The sequence below is a fragment of the Maylandia zebra genome, linkage group LG12 (genome assembly GCF_041146795.1).
Source record: "Maylandia zebra isolate NMK-2024a linkage group LG12, Mzebra_GT3a, whole genome shotgun sequence".
NCBI classification, from domain to species: Eukaryota; Metazoa; Chordata; class Actinopteri; order Cichliformes; family Cichlidae; genus Maylandia; species Maylandia zebra.
Genome location: NC_135178.1, coordinates 14,807,578 through 14,823,782, shown reverse-complemented (window position 1 = coordinate 14,823,782; position 16,205 = coordinate 14,807,578). Strand labels below are relative to the sequence as shown.

General features: G+C 44.8%; 1 long non-coding RNA gene across 2 annotated transcripts in view; it reads right to left on the bottom strand.

Annotated features, from left to right (window-relative positions):
- Window positions 1-1,407: 1,407 nt before the first annotated feature.
- LOC143421465 (uncharacterized) overlaps window positions 1,408-16,205 on the bottom strand; it is a 75,188-nt gene continuing 60,390 nt past the window's right edge. For both annotated transcript variants that reach the window (XR_013101123.1, XR_013101122.1), the window contains exon 3: window positions 1,408-2,079. This is a non-coding gene — a long non-coding RNA (uncharacterized LOC143421465). The remainder of the gene's footprint in view (window positions 2,080-16,205) is intronic.

Below are 16,205 nucleotides of genomic sequence, written 5' to 3'. Positions count from 1 at the left end.
CGATTAAGGTAAATACAACCATGTCACTGTTATGAAAAAGACACACAGCTTAACATCTTATAGTTCTACAACATCTAAAATCACTCTGTTGTTAATTCGTTTGCTAGATTAGCCGCTAGCATACTCTAATACTCTGTATTATTGAAGGATTCAGCACTCCTTACGTTTTGTTATCCATTTTTAGAAAGCGATAAGATCAGCTATATACTCCACAGAGGCCCAGAGTTACTGTTAATATTAAAAATGTAATGCTGTCCTTTGTCTGTGAAGGTTCTCAGTCATCCAGGTCATCGTAGTCAAAGGAGCTTGCAAAGAAAAGCGTCTGGACTTCTTTAAGTTACTTGAAGACGTTTCACCTCTCATCCGAGAAGCTTCTTCAGTTCTAAGGTCAAATGGTGGAGAGTCCCAGATATAAACCTAGTGGGAGTTTCCCCCCACAGAGGGACAAAAGGATCCCCTGATGATCCTCTAATCGCCTGAGCCAAGGTGTGAAACTGGGTGTGGGTCCCAATCAGCCAGAGTTTTGGGTGAGTTCATTGTGAAACCTGGCCCCACCTTATCATGCGAATTCCTGAGATCAGATGGCCCAGGATGTGAGTGGGCGTTAAGGCGTCTGGGAAGGGATCTCAAAACTGGATTATAGATGGCAGAGAGTTGGTGTCGTAAACCACCGCCTCTGTTCAAAGAAGGTCGCTCACAGTGGACATAGATGGCTTCTTTCACTCCTCTTTCAAACCACCTGTCCTCTCTGTCCAAAATGTGAACATTGGCATCCTCGAAAGAGTGTCCTTTATCCTTAAGATGCAGATGGACTGCTGAGTCTTGTCCTGTGGAGGTGGCTCTTCTATGTTGTGCCATGCGCTTGGAGGACACTCTTTCGAGGATGCCAATGTTCACATTTTGGACAGAGAGGAGCCCCAGCTTGGACAGTCTCGGTCGTTGTGTCCTTGGGCAAAACCCTTCACCCATTGCCTACTGGTGGTGGTCAGAGGGCCCGGTGGCGCTAGTGTCCGGCAGCCTCGCCTTTGTCAGTGCGCCCCAGGGTGGCTGTGGCTACAATGTAGCTTGCCATCACCAGTGTGTGAATGGGTGGATGACTGGTTGTGTAAAGTGTTTTGGGGTCTTTAGGGACTAGTAAAGCGCTATACAAATACAGCCGATTTACAGAGAGTCCATATTATATCAACAGCTACATTCACCCTGGGGAGAAACTAGTGAGGGAGACCATGAGGACTAAGCTGGGTTTCTGGGGTCCAGAGGTTTGGAGAAACTTCTTCCCTTTCTTTCATCACAGCTGTCCTGTGCCAGAAGTTCTGTTGACCCACTGAGAGAGGCTTCATTTGAGAAACACCAGGAAGACTGACGCTCATCGCATTGATCAAGCAGGACTCATGATCTTCACAAGCAGCTCACTCACAGGGAAATCTTCAGCACTCCTCCGTAGGCCTGCCCCAGGACATGGATACACCCAGCATTTCATGAACACTGTGATGGAGACCTTTGGTTTGTGTAATGTTATAAATACTCAGTTACTCCCCAGAGGCTCCGGACTTTTACATAAAGATATTATATTCAGTCCTGTAGAAAGTTATATATTTAAAAATATATGATCCTCTCTGGTTACTATGGTATGAATAACTCTGAATTACTTTATAGTAAATAACACACTATCTTCAAAAAACTGTGAAAAATTCCAGATCACAAGTTTGATCACAAGTGACGACCTTTGACCTTCATCAGGTTTTATTTAATTGTGTCAGAGAAAATCAAATGTGCTCATCATGCAGCTGAGTACATCGAGTGTTTAAAACGGAAGATGTGCAGGTCTGAGATGAGCAGCTCTCTGAAACACCTAACTGAGGTCCTGTTAATGCTGATATATAGTGACACAGTTATAGGGGTGATTAATCCTTTTGACTTTTTGTCTTTAACTTTATCAATAAAAGAGCTGCAGCTTTCACTGACAGCACATGTGGTACTTTAACCTTTGTACTGTTTTCATCAGTTAATTTTGCAGTTAACATGTGAAGATGTTGGATGATCTGTCTGCTTCAGATCCTGGGTATGTGAGGACAGCTCCTGTAATCACAAAGAGAACACAATCATCACAAACTGAAATACAAAGTTTATACACACACACACACACACACACACACACACACACACACACACACATATATATATATATATATATATACACATATACATATTAGGGGTGCAACGATACTCGTATCGATATTGAACCGTTCGATACAGTGCTTTCGGTTCGGTACGCATATGTATGAACAATACAAAATTTGTAATTTATTTTATCAACTTTCCTTCTGATGATGCTGTCTGTGTTGAGCGCTCAGTGAATCTGCGTTCGACTACTCCGCCTAGGCTGCACTGTCGAGCGCAGATCCACTGAGCATTCAACACAGACAGCATTGTCAGAAGGAAGAGCGCAGGGCAAGCTAGCGAGACAGAAGTTAAGCTCTCCTTGCAACATGGCAAATTGAACCTCCCCCACCCTCATTCAGATCTGGCGTTTGGAATTATTTTGGTTTTCATGTGAGGTATGACCCTGAAGGTAAGCGCGTCATGGACTAAAGTAAAACAGTATGTTGGATGTGCCATGCAATGCTCAATTACATGGGTGGGAACTAGTGTGTTAGCACAGTTAGCTCGTTAACGTGTTGGCCGTCTAGCCCCACGCAGGGGTAGCTCGTTAACGGAGATTTGCCGTGTTGTGGCGTTAACGTCATTTCAACGAGATTAACGCTGACAGCACTAGTGGGAACACAACGAATATGACTGCACATTTACGCCGACATCATCCTAGTGCAAAGACAAGTGGAAGCACAAAAAACAACAAGCATGCATGCTACAAACTTTACCCGAGTCATTTAGACAGCCGTTAGCACATGATTCTCCTTATGGGGACCTGATATGTTTAATATTGTGGCGAGCTCAGACAAGGAGGAGACGGAGGTATCGTTTGGTCTTGCTTCCCGTGAGCTAGCCAGGGAGCACAGCCGTTTATTGACATCTGCAGAAGAACACTGCCGCTAGCTAACTGCTCAGCGCAGCAACCGCACAGCAACAACAACACACAGGGCGCCCTCTGACCCCGGAAGGACACACCGTCGCAGCGAGAAGGCGTCACCCGTTACTATGGTAACATAAACAAAACATAACTGTACAAACAGAACCCCGAACAGCCCTGACCCGCTACACAGCCCCCACCTAAGGGGTCAGTCGTCCCCGACGACCCCATTGCCCCACACAAAGTCCTGCAAATGTCCAGGTGCCTTCTTTTGGCGCACCGGCCGGTCACGACCGGCGGGGGAAAAGTCACTCGGGTCAGAACATGGGGTGCCACCATCATCCCACTTCTGACACCAATGTGGCGAGCTCAGACAACGAGGAGACGGAGGTGTCGTTTGGTCTTGCTTCCCGTGAGCTAGCCAGGGAGCACAGCCGTTTATTGACATCTGCAGAAGAACACTGCCGCTAGCTAACTGCTCAGCGCGGCAACCGCACAGCAACAACAACAACAACACACAAGGCGCCCTCTGACCCCAGAAGAACACACTGTCGCAGCGAGAGGGCGTCACCCGTCACTATGGCAACATAAACAAAACATAACTGTACAAACAGAACCCCGAACAGCCCTGACCCGCTACAATATGCTGCTGAGAATATAGCCCAGAAGAAGCGTATAGTATAGCTTTTATTTTGGAAAGAGACATTTCTCTGTAATAAACTCTCTTTTCCAAAGATGAGTGATTCCTCAATCAGATACAGGGCTTGCAAAATCGCTAGCCCGATGTCCCGGGGCTAGCGATTTTTCCAGTCGGGCTACCAAAATCTATCTCTGCCCTGCCCGTCGGGCTATTGTAGGAAGGAAAAATATATGTCAATGCTTTTGCATTCTTTCGGAAATGTAGCTGGGTAATTATGTCATTGGCATCGGTGAGCCACTGTCAATATGTGACATATTGAAATCGCATTTGAATTTGCGCTTGTTTTTTGCTTTCACTTTGCAATCGCGCGAACTGTGTATAGAGAGCGACAGCACTGATTGGTGAGTGATGATAATTTGCGCACCAATTCCTCTGACATCGTCTTATCAATCGTTAGCTTACTATGCAAACATGACAAGTGAAATCTCCCGCAGCAAGCTTAAACATATGAGAGGTTGATCGCGCAGAGAATCGCTGACCGTTATGTGTGTGTGTGTAAAAGCAGAGCCAAATAAGACAAGTCAGGGTGAAGAAGTGACAGCCAAAGAAAAGCTTACCACAAAACGGAAAAGTTATGACAAATCAGACTATAAGGCAAAAAGAAAGTGCAGCTTTATGGTTTCATGGACAAAAGAATTTCTGTGGCTGCAATATGACGAGCTATATAACTGGGGCTGCACATAAGTGGTCTGCAGGTGCGCATTCGCTGTCAAAAAACCCCCCAAAAACGCGCACAAGATATGAAGTTGCAACGCGTGTTTGCATACATAAGATTTTCTGGAGGAGGACAGACATTTGTTTAAAACTCTTAAAGATGTCGAAGAAGCTCCTTTAAGCAATTACTTTGGTGTTCCTCTACCTCCAAAGAAATGTCAGAAGGAGTCCGAACCACAAAAGAAGCGCGTATTCTCGGAAAAGTGGTTGCAGGAGGTGAGCTGGCTTCAAACAAATGATGAACGCACAGAGATGTGGTGCAGAATGTGCCGTGAAAATCCCACTCTAGCGGACAAAAACAGTGCTTTTTATATGGACGCAAACGCGCGTTGCAACTTCTTATCTGGTGCGCGTCTTTTATTTTGACAGCGAATGCGCACCTGCGGACCACTTATGTGCACCCGTGTAAATAACATAATGTTCTGCCGGGTGTGTTGTTGGTTTTCTCTCGATTTCTGAGTCGACAAGCGCCTTTGTTACTGGGACCAGTCATTTTAAGAAAGGCCCCCATTAGAAGCCATGAGAAATGCAAGAAATGCATTATTGCTCAGTCTGCAATATCTTTCCCAGAACAAACACCAATTGCAAATAACATACTAAAAATAAACCTGAAAAATCTGTTTATAACAGCGTACTATGTTGCAAAGAGTGAACTACCACTGGCAAAATTTAGCAGTCTTTGCAAACTTCAAAAAGCAAATGGCCTAGATCTTGGTTCCACTTGTTTCTTACCCGTGACTTCAGCGGAAATTTCAAATTCAGGATCTGACACAGACTGATTCATGTCCTACACAGTTCTTACAAGTTCATAGAAATTTCTGTTCAATTAGAACCAAGTATTTGAGTTGATGATTGTAATTTTTATACAATGTTGTAATTTGTTTTTCAACAATTTTTTGATTAATGTTTTGTTTCCTTTACAATATTATACATTAAAGTATAATATTGTAAAGGAAACAAAACATCAATCAAAAAATTGCTCTCTTTTTTATTCGGGCTACTTACATTTATTTTGGGCTACCAAAAACTGAAGAGTCCCTGCCCGAAGGGCTACCAGGGATTTTGAAATTTTGAGAGCCCTGAGATATATTAATTTTTTTAATTACTTTTGTTTCAGCAACATTAAATTTAAAAACTGTACTTTTGAGTTAAAATATATATTTATAATTTTAATAAATGACAAATTAAAAAGGCATGAACATTTTTTTTGTATCGAAAAAATATCGAACCGTGACACCAAAGTATCGAACCGAACCGAACCGTGAATTTTGTGTATCGTTGCACCCCTAATATATGTATATATATATATATATATATATATATATATATATTACCTGCACGAGAATGTGGACATCTTTGCCGCCAGTGACAAAGACTGTACAGGGAGTGCAGAATTATTAGGCAAGTTCTATTTTTGAGGAATAATGTTATTATTGAACAACAACCATGTTCTCAGTGAACCCAAAAAACTCAGTAATATCAAAGCTGAATGGTTTTGGAAGTAGTTTTTAGTTTGTTTTTAGTTTTAGCTATTTTAGGGGGATATCTGTGTGTGCAGGTGACTATTACTGTGCATAATTATTAGGCAACTTAACAAAAAACAAATATATACCCATTTCAATTATTTATTTTTACCAGTGAAACCAATATAACATCTCCACATTCACAAATATACATTTCTGACATTCAAAAACAAAACAAAAACAAATCAGCGACCAATATAGCCACCTTTCTTTGCAAGGACACTCAAAAGCCTGCCATCCATGGATTCTGTCAGCGTTTTGATCTGTTCACCATCAACATTGCGTGCAGCAGCAACCACAGCCTCCCAGACACTGTTCAGAGAGGTGTACTGTTTTCCCTCCTTGTAAATCTCACATTTGATGATGGACCACAGGTTCTCAATGGGGTTCAGATCCGCTGAACAAGGTGGCCATGTCATTAGTTTTTCTTCTTTTATACCCTTTCTTGCTAGCCACGCTGTGGAGTACTTGGACGCGTGTGATGGAGCATTGTCCTGCATGAAAATCATGTTTTTCTTAAAGGATGCAGACTTCTTCCTGTACCACTGCTTGAAGAAGGTGTCTTCCAGAAACTGGCAGTAGGACTGGGAGTTGAGCTTGACTCCATCCTCAACCCGAAAAGGCCCCACAAGCTCATCTAAGATGATACCAGCCCAAAACCAGTACTCCACCTCCACCTTGCTGAGTCGGACTGGAGCTCTCTGCCCTTTACCAATCCAGCCACGGGCCCATCCATCTGGCCCATCAAGACTCACACTCATCAGTCCATAAAACCTTAGAAAAATTAGTCTTGAGATATTTCTTTGCCCAGTCTTGACGTTTCAGCTTGTGTGTCTTGTTCAGTGGTGGTCGTCTTTCAGCCTTTCTTACCTTGGCCATGTCTCTGAGTATTGCACACCTTGTGCTTTTGGGCACTCCAGTGATGTTGCAGCTCTGAAATATAGCCAAACTGGTGGCAAGTGGCATCTTGGCAGCTGCACGCTTTACTTTTCTCAGTTCATGGGCAGTTATTTTGCTCCTTGGTTTTTCCACACGCTTCTTGCGACCCTGTTGACTATTTTGAATGAAACGCTTGATTGCTCGATGATCACGCTTCAGAAGCTTTGCAATTTTGAGACTGCTGCATCCCTCTGCACGATATCGCACTATTTCTGACTTTTCTGAGCCTGTCAAGTCCTTCTTTTGACCCATTTTGCCAAAGGAAAGGACGTTGCCTAATAATTATACACACCTGATATAGGGTGTTGATGTCATTAGACCACACCCCTTCTCATTACAGAGATGCACATCACCTAATATGCTTAATTGGTAGTAGGCTTTCCAGCCTATACAGCTTGGAGTAAGACAACATGCATGAAGAGGATGATATGGACAAAATACTCATTTGCCTAATAATTCTGCACTCCCTGTAGGCAGACGAGTCTGGTCCAGCACACCATCGACACCGGCTCTGCTCAGCCCATCTGTCTGCGCCCACACCGGCTGCCCCTCTCAAAACGGCAGGTAGCGGAAGAGAAGATCCGTGAGATGGCTGCGGCTGGGGTGATCGAGCCGTCCAATAGCCCATGGGCGGCACCCGTGGTTCTGGTGGGGAAGAAGGATGGCAGCCCGAGGTTCTGCGTGGACTTTCGCCGTCTCAATGCAGTCACCAAGAAGGACTCGTACCCGCTGCCGCAGATCGACGATGCCCTAGATTACGTTACCGGCTCTAGTTGGTTCAGCTCCCTCGACCTACGCAGCGGTTACTGGCAGGTGGAGCTAGCCCCTGACGCAAGACCTAAGACTGCATTCACCATTGGACAGGGGCTGTGGCAGTTCAGGGTCATGCCATTTGGGCTCTGCAATGCACCAGCGACGTTTGAGAGGCTGATGGAGAGGGTGCTCGTGGATATCCCTCGTAGCCGCTGCGTTGTGTACCTGGATGACCTGTTGGTGCACGGTGGCGACTTCGACAGTGCACTGTCTCATCTGAGCGAGGTCTTGAGTGCCATCCGACGAGCTGGGCTGCGGCTCAACCCCGCAAAATGCCGGCTGTTGGCGAGAGAGACCACGTTCTTGGGCCATGTGATCAGCGCTCGAGGTGTCGCCACTGACCCCGCAAAAGTGGCTGCGGTCCGGGACTGGCCGACTCCCTCGAACGTCCAAGAACTGCGGAGCTTCCTGGGCCTAGCCTCCTACTACCTTTGGTTCATCAAGGGGTTCGTGACGATGGCCAGCCCCCTCCACCGCCTGACTGACAAGGGACAGCTGTTTGGCTGGGGGGAGGCCTGTGCTGCTGCTTTTGCACAGCTGAAGGAGGCCCTCACCAGAGCCCCAGTCCTGGCCTACCCCGATGCCCGGCAACCTTTCATTGTAGACACTGATGCTAGCAATGTAGGAGTCAGGGCGGTCCTTTCCCAGCAGGACGAGGCTGGAGAACGGGTGGTGGCGTACTTCAGTCGTGCCTTGGGGCGAGCCGAGGGGAACTACTGCGTGACGCGGCGGGAGCTGCTGGCCGTAGTGCTAGCGGTGCGGCACTTCCAACCATATCTGCACGGCTGCCGGTTCCTCCTGCGCACTGACCATGCATCTCTGACTTGGCTCCTGAACTTCAAACACCCAGAAGGGCAGGTGGCCCGCTGGCTGGAGTCCTATGACTTCGAGATCCAGCATCGGGCAGGTCGACAGCATGGCAATGCTGATGCCCTCTCCAGACGGCCCTGCGTAGTCGTTGAGTGCCGCTACTGCCTGCGACAGGAGGAGCGGGCCCATGGTGGTGTTGCACCGGGACAGGCTCTCACCATACCGATCGCTCGCTCCGGCAGACGCCGGGGCAGGGGATAGTGGTGGCACCCCATGTTCTGACCCGAGTGACTTTTCCCCCGCCGGTCGTGACCGGCCGGTGCGCCAAAAGAAGGCACCTGGACATTTGCAGGACTTTGTGTGGGGCAATGGGGTCGTCGGGGACGACTGACCCCTTAGGTGGGGGCTGTGTAGCGGGTCAGGGCTGTTCGGGGTTCTGTTTGTACAGTTATGTTTTGTTTATGTTACCATAGTAACGGGTGACGCCTTCTCGCTGCGACGGTGTGTCCTTCCGGGGTCAGAGGGCGCCCTGTGTGTTGTTGTTGCTGTGCTGTTGCCGCGCTGAGCAGTTAGCTAGCGGCAGTGTTCTTCTGCAGATGTCAATAAACGGCTGTGCTCCCTGGCTAGCTCACGGGAAGCAAGACCAAACGATACCTCCGTCTCCTCCTTGTCTGAGCTCGCCACAATATATATATTATATATATATGTGAATATATATATATATATATATATATATATATATATATATATATATATATATATATATATATATGTGTGTATATATATATAAAAAACACCCAGCACGCCCCTGCGGGCGGTTTATCCTTCAAGCTCGGGTCCTCTACCAGAGGCCTGGGAGCTTGAGGGTCCTGCGCAGTATCTTAGCTGTTCCCAGGACTGCGCTCTTCTGGACAGAGATCTCCGATGTTATTCCCGGGATCTGCTGGAGCCACTCGCCTAGCTTGGGAGTCACCGCACCTAGTGCTCCGATTACCACGGGGACCACCGTTACCTTCACCCTCCACATCCTCTCGAGCTCTTCTCTGAGCCCTTGGTATTTCTCCAGCTTCTCGTGTTCCTTCTTCCTGATATTGCTGTCATTCGGAACCGCTACATCGATCACTACGGCCGTCTTCTTCTGTTTGTCTACCACCACTATGTCCGGTTGGTTAGCCACCACCATTTTGTCCGTCTGTATCTGGAAGTCCCACAGGATCTTAGCTCGGTCATTCTCCACCACCCTTGGGGGCATCTCCCATTTTGACCTCGGGACTTCCAGGTTATACTCGGCACAGATGTTCCTGTACACTATGCCGGCCACTTGGTTATGGCGTTCCATGTATGCCTTGCCTGCTAGCATCTTGCACCCTGCTGTTATGTGCTGGATTGTCTCTGGGGCATCTTTACACAGCCTGCACCTGGGGTCTTGCCTGGTGTGATAGACCCCAGCCTCTATGGATCTTGTACTCAGAGCTTGTTCTTGTGCTGCCATGATTAGTGCCTCTGTGCTGTCTTTCAGTCCAGCTTTGTCCAGCCACTGGTAGGATTTCTGGATATCAGCCACCTCCTCTATCTGCCGGTGGTACATACCGTGCAGGGGCCTGTCCTTCCATGATGGTTCCTCGTCTCCCTCCTCTTTCTTGGGTTTCTGCTGCCTGAGGTATTCACTGAGCACTCGGTCAGTTGGGGCCATCTTCCCAATGTATTCTTGGATGTACCTTGTCAAATCCTGGACTGTGGTGCTGACACTCACCAGTCCCCGGCCCCCTTCCTTAGCGCTTAGCGTACAGCCTCAGGGTGCTGGACTTGGGGTGAAACCCTCCATGCATGGTAAGGAGCTTTCTTGTCTTTATGTCAGTGGCTTCTATCTCCTCCTTTGGCCAGCCTATTACCCCAGCAGGGTACCTGATCACGGGCAGGGCGTACGTGTTGATGGCCCGGATCTTGTTCTTACCATTCAGCTGACTCCTCAGGACTTGCCTGACCCTCTGCAGGTACTTGGTGGTTGCAGCCTTTCTAGCGGCCTCTTCATGGTTCCCATTTGCCTGCGGGATCCCCAGGTACTTGTAACTGTCCTCTATGTCTGCAATGTTGCCTTCTGGTAGTTCAATCCCCTCAGTTCTGACTACCTTCCCTCTCTTTGATACCATCCGACTACACTTCTCCAGTCCGAACGACATTCCAATGTCATTGCTGTATAGCCTGGTAGTGTGGATCAGTGAATCGATGTCTCGTTCACTCTTGGCATACAGCTTGATGTCATCCATGTACAGGAGGTGGCTGACAACTGCTCCGTTCCATAGTCGGTATCCGTAGCCAGTCTTGTTAATGATCTCACTGAGGGGGTTCAGGCCTATGCAGAACAGCAGTGGGGACAGAGCATCTCCTTGGTAGATCCCGCACTTGATGGTGACTTGTGCTATGGGCTTGGAGTTGGCCTCTAGTGTTGTACGCCACATCCCCATTGAGTTCCTGATGAAGGCTCTTAGGGTCCCATTGATCTTGTACAATTCTAGGCATTCCAGTATCCAGCTGTGGGGCATTGAGTCATAGGCCTTCTTGTAATCAATCCAGGCAGTGCACAGGTTTGTCAGTCTGGTCTTGCAGTCTCGGCTGATTGTTCTGTCTACCAGTAGCTGGTGTTTTGCGCCTCTGGTATTCTTGCCAATTCCTTTCTGTGTCCCGCTCATGTATTGGGTGTTTTTTTATATATATATATATATATATATATATATATATATATATATATATATATATAAGTATGATTTGTAGCAATCTTCCTTCCAACACAGTGTGTTTGTTGTGATTCATGGCCTGCTAAAATGGTGCTGCTCTCCCATAATGCATTGCGGCGTGACGTCAACTCTAATGCCCTAAAGGTTGTCATGTGACATTTGTGGTATCCCACATGTGGTCTCTTATTGGAATTTCTTTGTCAGTGACATTAACTGGAAAAGAGTATGGACAATTCCTAACAAGTATCTGGTAACGAATAAAGTGAAGGAAGTTTCATTTAAAATACTGCATAAATTGTATCCTGCTAATCATTACATGACAAAGTTCAAAAGGGACATAAATGTGAACTGTGGATTTTGTGGAAGCCATCCTGAGACTGTGCAACACCTCTTCTGGATCTGTTCATATGCTAGAACATTTTGGAAAGACTTCAGTAGATTCATTGCTGGACATCTATATAAAGACTTTACTGTGAAATGGGAAAATGTTGTATTTTGTTTCTTTCGAAGGCAAAAAAAAAAGAAGATGTTTACTTTATAATAAACTTGTTAGTTATCTTAGCTAAATTTTATTTTCACAAATGCAAATACAGTAACGAAAAACCTAATTTTAAACATTACTATAATGATGTTTTATGTTACATAAAATTGATTAGTGGATCACTTAAACGGTAACTGTAACGGAATACAGTTACTCATATTTTGTATTTTAAATACGTAACGGCGGTACATGTATTCCGTTACTCCCCAACACTGCTCACATGTTAGTCTGCTCCAAACATTTCCACAAAGGTAAGTTTTCTGTTGTAGTTATTACGTAATTTATCGTAACATAATTGCTGATGTAGGTTACAAATAAGTCTTATATTGATTTGAATTGAATTCGTCGCGCTATGCTGCTTTGTTCACTGTGGCTTTGCGGGCTAATGTTTGCCAATTTTTTGATGTGTTTTATAGAAAAACCAGCCTACAAAATGCTGGAATGCGATCCAGACTGGGCGCCCTCTATCAACCTGGGTCATACCAAGTTTAAAGCTGCTACCACAGCGATTGGTTAAGAGAGAGAGAGCGATATCAAAACAGCCACGAAAAGCGAAAAGTCACGCATATATGTTCCCAAGTGTTGTATTGAAACAAGTGATGAATAACTGTTTTTGAATATGTTTTTTTTTTTCATTGTTGATTTGTTTTTCACCAAAGCTGCTAACAAAGCATGATGGAATACAATTTTGCCTGTTTCTTGTAAGATTCTATAATAGAGTGAAACAATAATGGTAAAAATGGTAAATGGCCTGTATTTATATAGCGCTTTACTAGTCCCTAAGGACCCCAGAGCACTTTACATATCCAGTCATCCACCCATTCACACACACATTCACACACATTCACATAATGCCATTTATAAATACAGAAACATTGAATTAATTACAAAACACTCTTTTTTTCTATTAGATCTGAAAATGTTGTGTAATACTACAACCTGAAACAACAAATAGATTGCGTTGGCCTGTACAGGAGATGAAGAAAAAAAATGTAACAACAGCGGTGAAATGGAATAGTCCAAATCAAGTAAACTGGACCTGGGCTTGTTGCAGGGATCTGAAGTTATTAAACATTTTGTGAGTGTAGGGACTCACACTTCACTCAGGATCATATAATAATAAATATGTGCGTGATGAAAGTTGGGCAGCACGCTATCGTCCTTACTCCACTCTGTATGCTCGTATGGGTCTGACCCTTTCACTCCTTTGATTTTTTTCCTCGTACTTTTTTTTTTTTTTCCTTTTCGTCAAGTCTGTCTTTGTACGGACCTGCCGTGTTCTCCGTTGTTTTGTACATAACTGTTTTTGGGGCAAATAAAATGAAAGTAGGGATTAAAACCGCAGAATTAATGATTACCGGTGCTGGAAATGCTAGTGTTTGATGCAGTGTCTTGATGTTGTTGCCACATGTACCCACAATGCAATGCGCGAAAGTCACGTGGTCTGTCAATCTCTATTGAAAAAACAAAAGTTGTATCCAAGATGGCCGACTTCTAATTGGCCACCATGGTCACCACCCATCTTGAGGAGTTTGCCCCCTCACATAAACTAATGTGCCACAAACAGGACTTTAATATCACAAACCATTCCCATGTTATTACAGTGTATCCATATACATGGCCCACCTGTAGTATATACACAAGGCTGTATGTAAGCGTGAACAGTGAAAAATGTGGTTGTCGCACAGTGAAATAGTCCTTGGAAACATTGCATAGTTAAAGAATATTGCACAGTTAAGTTTGTATTTTTCACAGTGGTTTATCCCCTGAGTATATTCATTAATGTAACAGCCCTGTTAAAAGAGAGTTTTTCCTCCCTACTGTCGCTAAGTGTCCTCTGATTGTTAGAGTCTTTATTTTGCACTGTAAACCAACTTGAGACAACTATTGTTGTGACTTGGCGCTGTATAAATAAAACTGAACTGAACTCAAGTAAATCGCCACTGAGTAAAAAACATTTCACACGATATTGAGCTTAATCCATCAGAGTGAAGGCGCACATATTGAAGAAGCTTTAGGAGGGGGGTTAGTCTCAGAAGGTTTACAAATGTGCATGATATGATATATCATGACATAATAAAATCTGATCACTTTGACTTACAAAAGTTGGAGGATGCGTCTTGGGAAGTAACTGAATGAAAAGCGAGCTGGGGGATACAAACAGAGAATATTTTTTTTGACAATCATTTCTAAAATATGGTCCATAGAAAAAAACTACACAGCAGTGACACCACAAGCCATGCAAGAATGAAAAAAAGTTATATTATGGTGGGGCGTGGTCTACGATGCCGTGGCATGGGAGATTGATGCACCTGGGCCCTATTTCAGGAAGCCGGTTTAGTGCAAACTCTGAGTAAGTATACCCTGAGTTAACGAAAACTCTGGGTTTTTGGTTTCACAAAGCAAGTTTAGATTCATTCTGAGTGAGTTACTATGCCGACACACTCCGTGAAGCTAACCTGCCCCCTAGCAGGTTTACTTCAACTAACCCTGACTTTCTCCGGAAACCTGACTGTAGGAAGTGTCAGACATGGCGTGCCCCTTCCTTGAAGAGCCAGTAGATGTTGAAGCCCAAATTCAAAGCAGAGCTCTCCGCCGGGAGAGAGTGATTAGAGCGCGTTCGGACATTTTATCATTTCCTGATGATTTTCTGTGTGAACGTTACCGTTTTTCAGCACAATCTATAATTTATTTGAATAACATCCTCAGGCCTAATATTGCTCATGTGACACATCGCGGACATCCTCTCAGTTCTGTACATATTATTTGTATTGCACTTCGGTTTTTTGCAAACGGGAGCTTTCTGTATAATATTGGTGACGCTGAGCACGTTTCCAAGGCTACCGTCTGTCGGGCAGTCAGGAATGTTACAGTTGCACTGAAACGTCTCGTGTACTCGTTTGTGGTGTTCCCCGGTCATAGACCCACAAGATTTATCAAAGAGGGATTCCACAAAATTGCAGGTATCAGGATGAACGAAACTTAATCCATGATGTGGTGATATTTGAACTACTACTTAAATTTTACATTTATTCTCACGGTTCCCAGGCGTGATTGGCTGTATAGATGGCACTCACATTCCAATCATTGCTCCTTCAGTAAATGAAGGAGACTATGTGAACAGGAAGTCTTTCCACAGCATTAATGTACAGGTACATAGTTCCCTGTAGCATTTCAAACTAACAAATTATTTCATTATAGTAATGGATGCTAATTTGTGTTCTCTGCACTGTGAAGATCATATGTGATGCTGCCAACATTATCACAAATGTGGAAGCCAACTGCTCAGCCTCTGTGAGTGGTGGTGGTGGAGGACCCCCACCTGTTTTTCGGGCCTCCGCTTTTTTTTTCTGTTGGCTATAACGGGTCACATTTGAGCATACAGAGTAAGCAAATATGTACTTGTAATGTGCTCAGATAATTTCAATAAGTGCTTACAGAGGGGAAATTAATGTAGCCTCTAACTGCAATTGATTTACATAGGACAAACAGACCAAGCACTATGGCTCATAATACAATTACACCTTACCTGTTTGGACTATATTTTTATATTTCATTTTTACTTGCTGCCAGGAACGTTTGGGGCCTGTTGGGTTGCACCTGCGCTCACATCACATCACGAAATAAAATGTATAAAATAAAAAATAAAATAAAATATAATAAAATAACGTGTTAAATGGGTGGAAATCCCTAGATCAATGTTTAAATTAACACTCACGCATTGACTCTGTCAGCTATGTTTTGCCATGCATGCTCCCTTTCTTTTGCAGCTGAGGCTGCGTTACTTTTTTTCCGCGGAATTTGGATGTTATCGGCATATGCTGCCATCAGAATTTCGGCCTCAAGCGCTGTAAAATAGATTGACCGCGCCTTCTTTCCCTCCGTCTCCATGGTGACTCGCTTAATCTGTGCTTTACTAATCAGGGCTTTATGTATCCTCGTGCGCGCGCTTAACTTGGGGTTAAAGCAACTCCGCGTTGACTGAACTAATTGTTATCAGCCTTTCTGAAACCGAATATTCCGAGTTGGACAGTTCGGGGTTACTCAACCCTGAGTATCGTTTTTCACTCTGAGTTTTCTAAACCGGCTTCCTGAAATAGGGCCCTGCAATCACGCCTCGCCGGCATAACAAGTCTGCACTGAATCCTGGTTATTGCTGTTGTTGGTACGTGTGGCTGTGAGCTGCAAAGCTGCAGCCAGAGTGTAAACAGCAACTGATACTGACTGTATATGTAAGCGTGTAAAAACTGCAGATAGTAAGATTAACAGCAACAGTTTGTTTTTTGTTTTTTTGGAGAAATTTCTTGTGAACAATATTGTGGCGCAGTGTGACATCAAAAACGACGCACACCTTTCACGTTCGTGACTAAATCTCTGTTTTCCTCGTCCACACGTAAGCGCA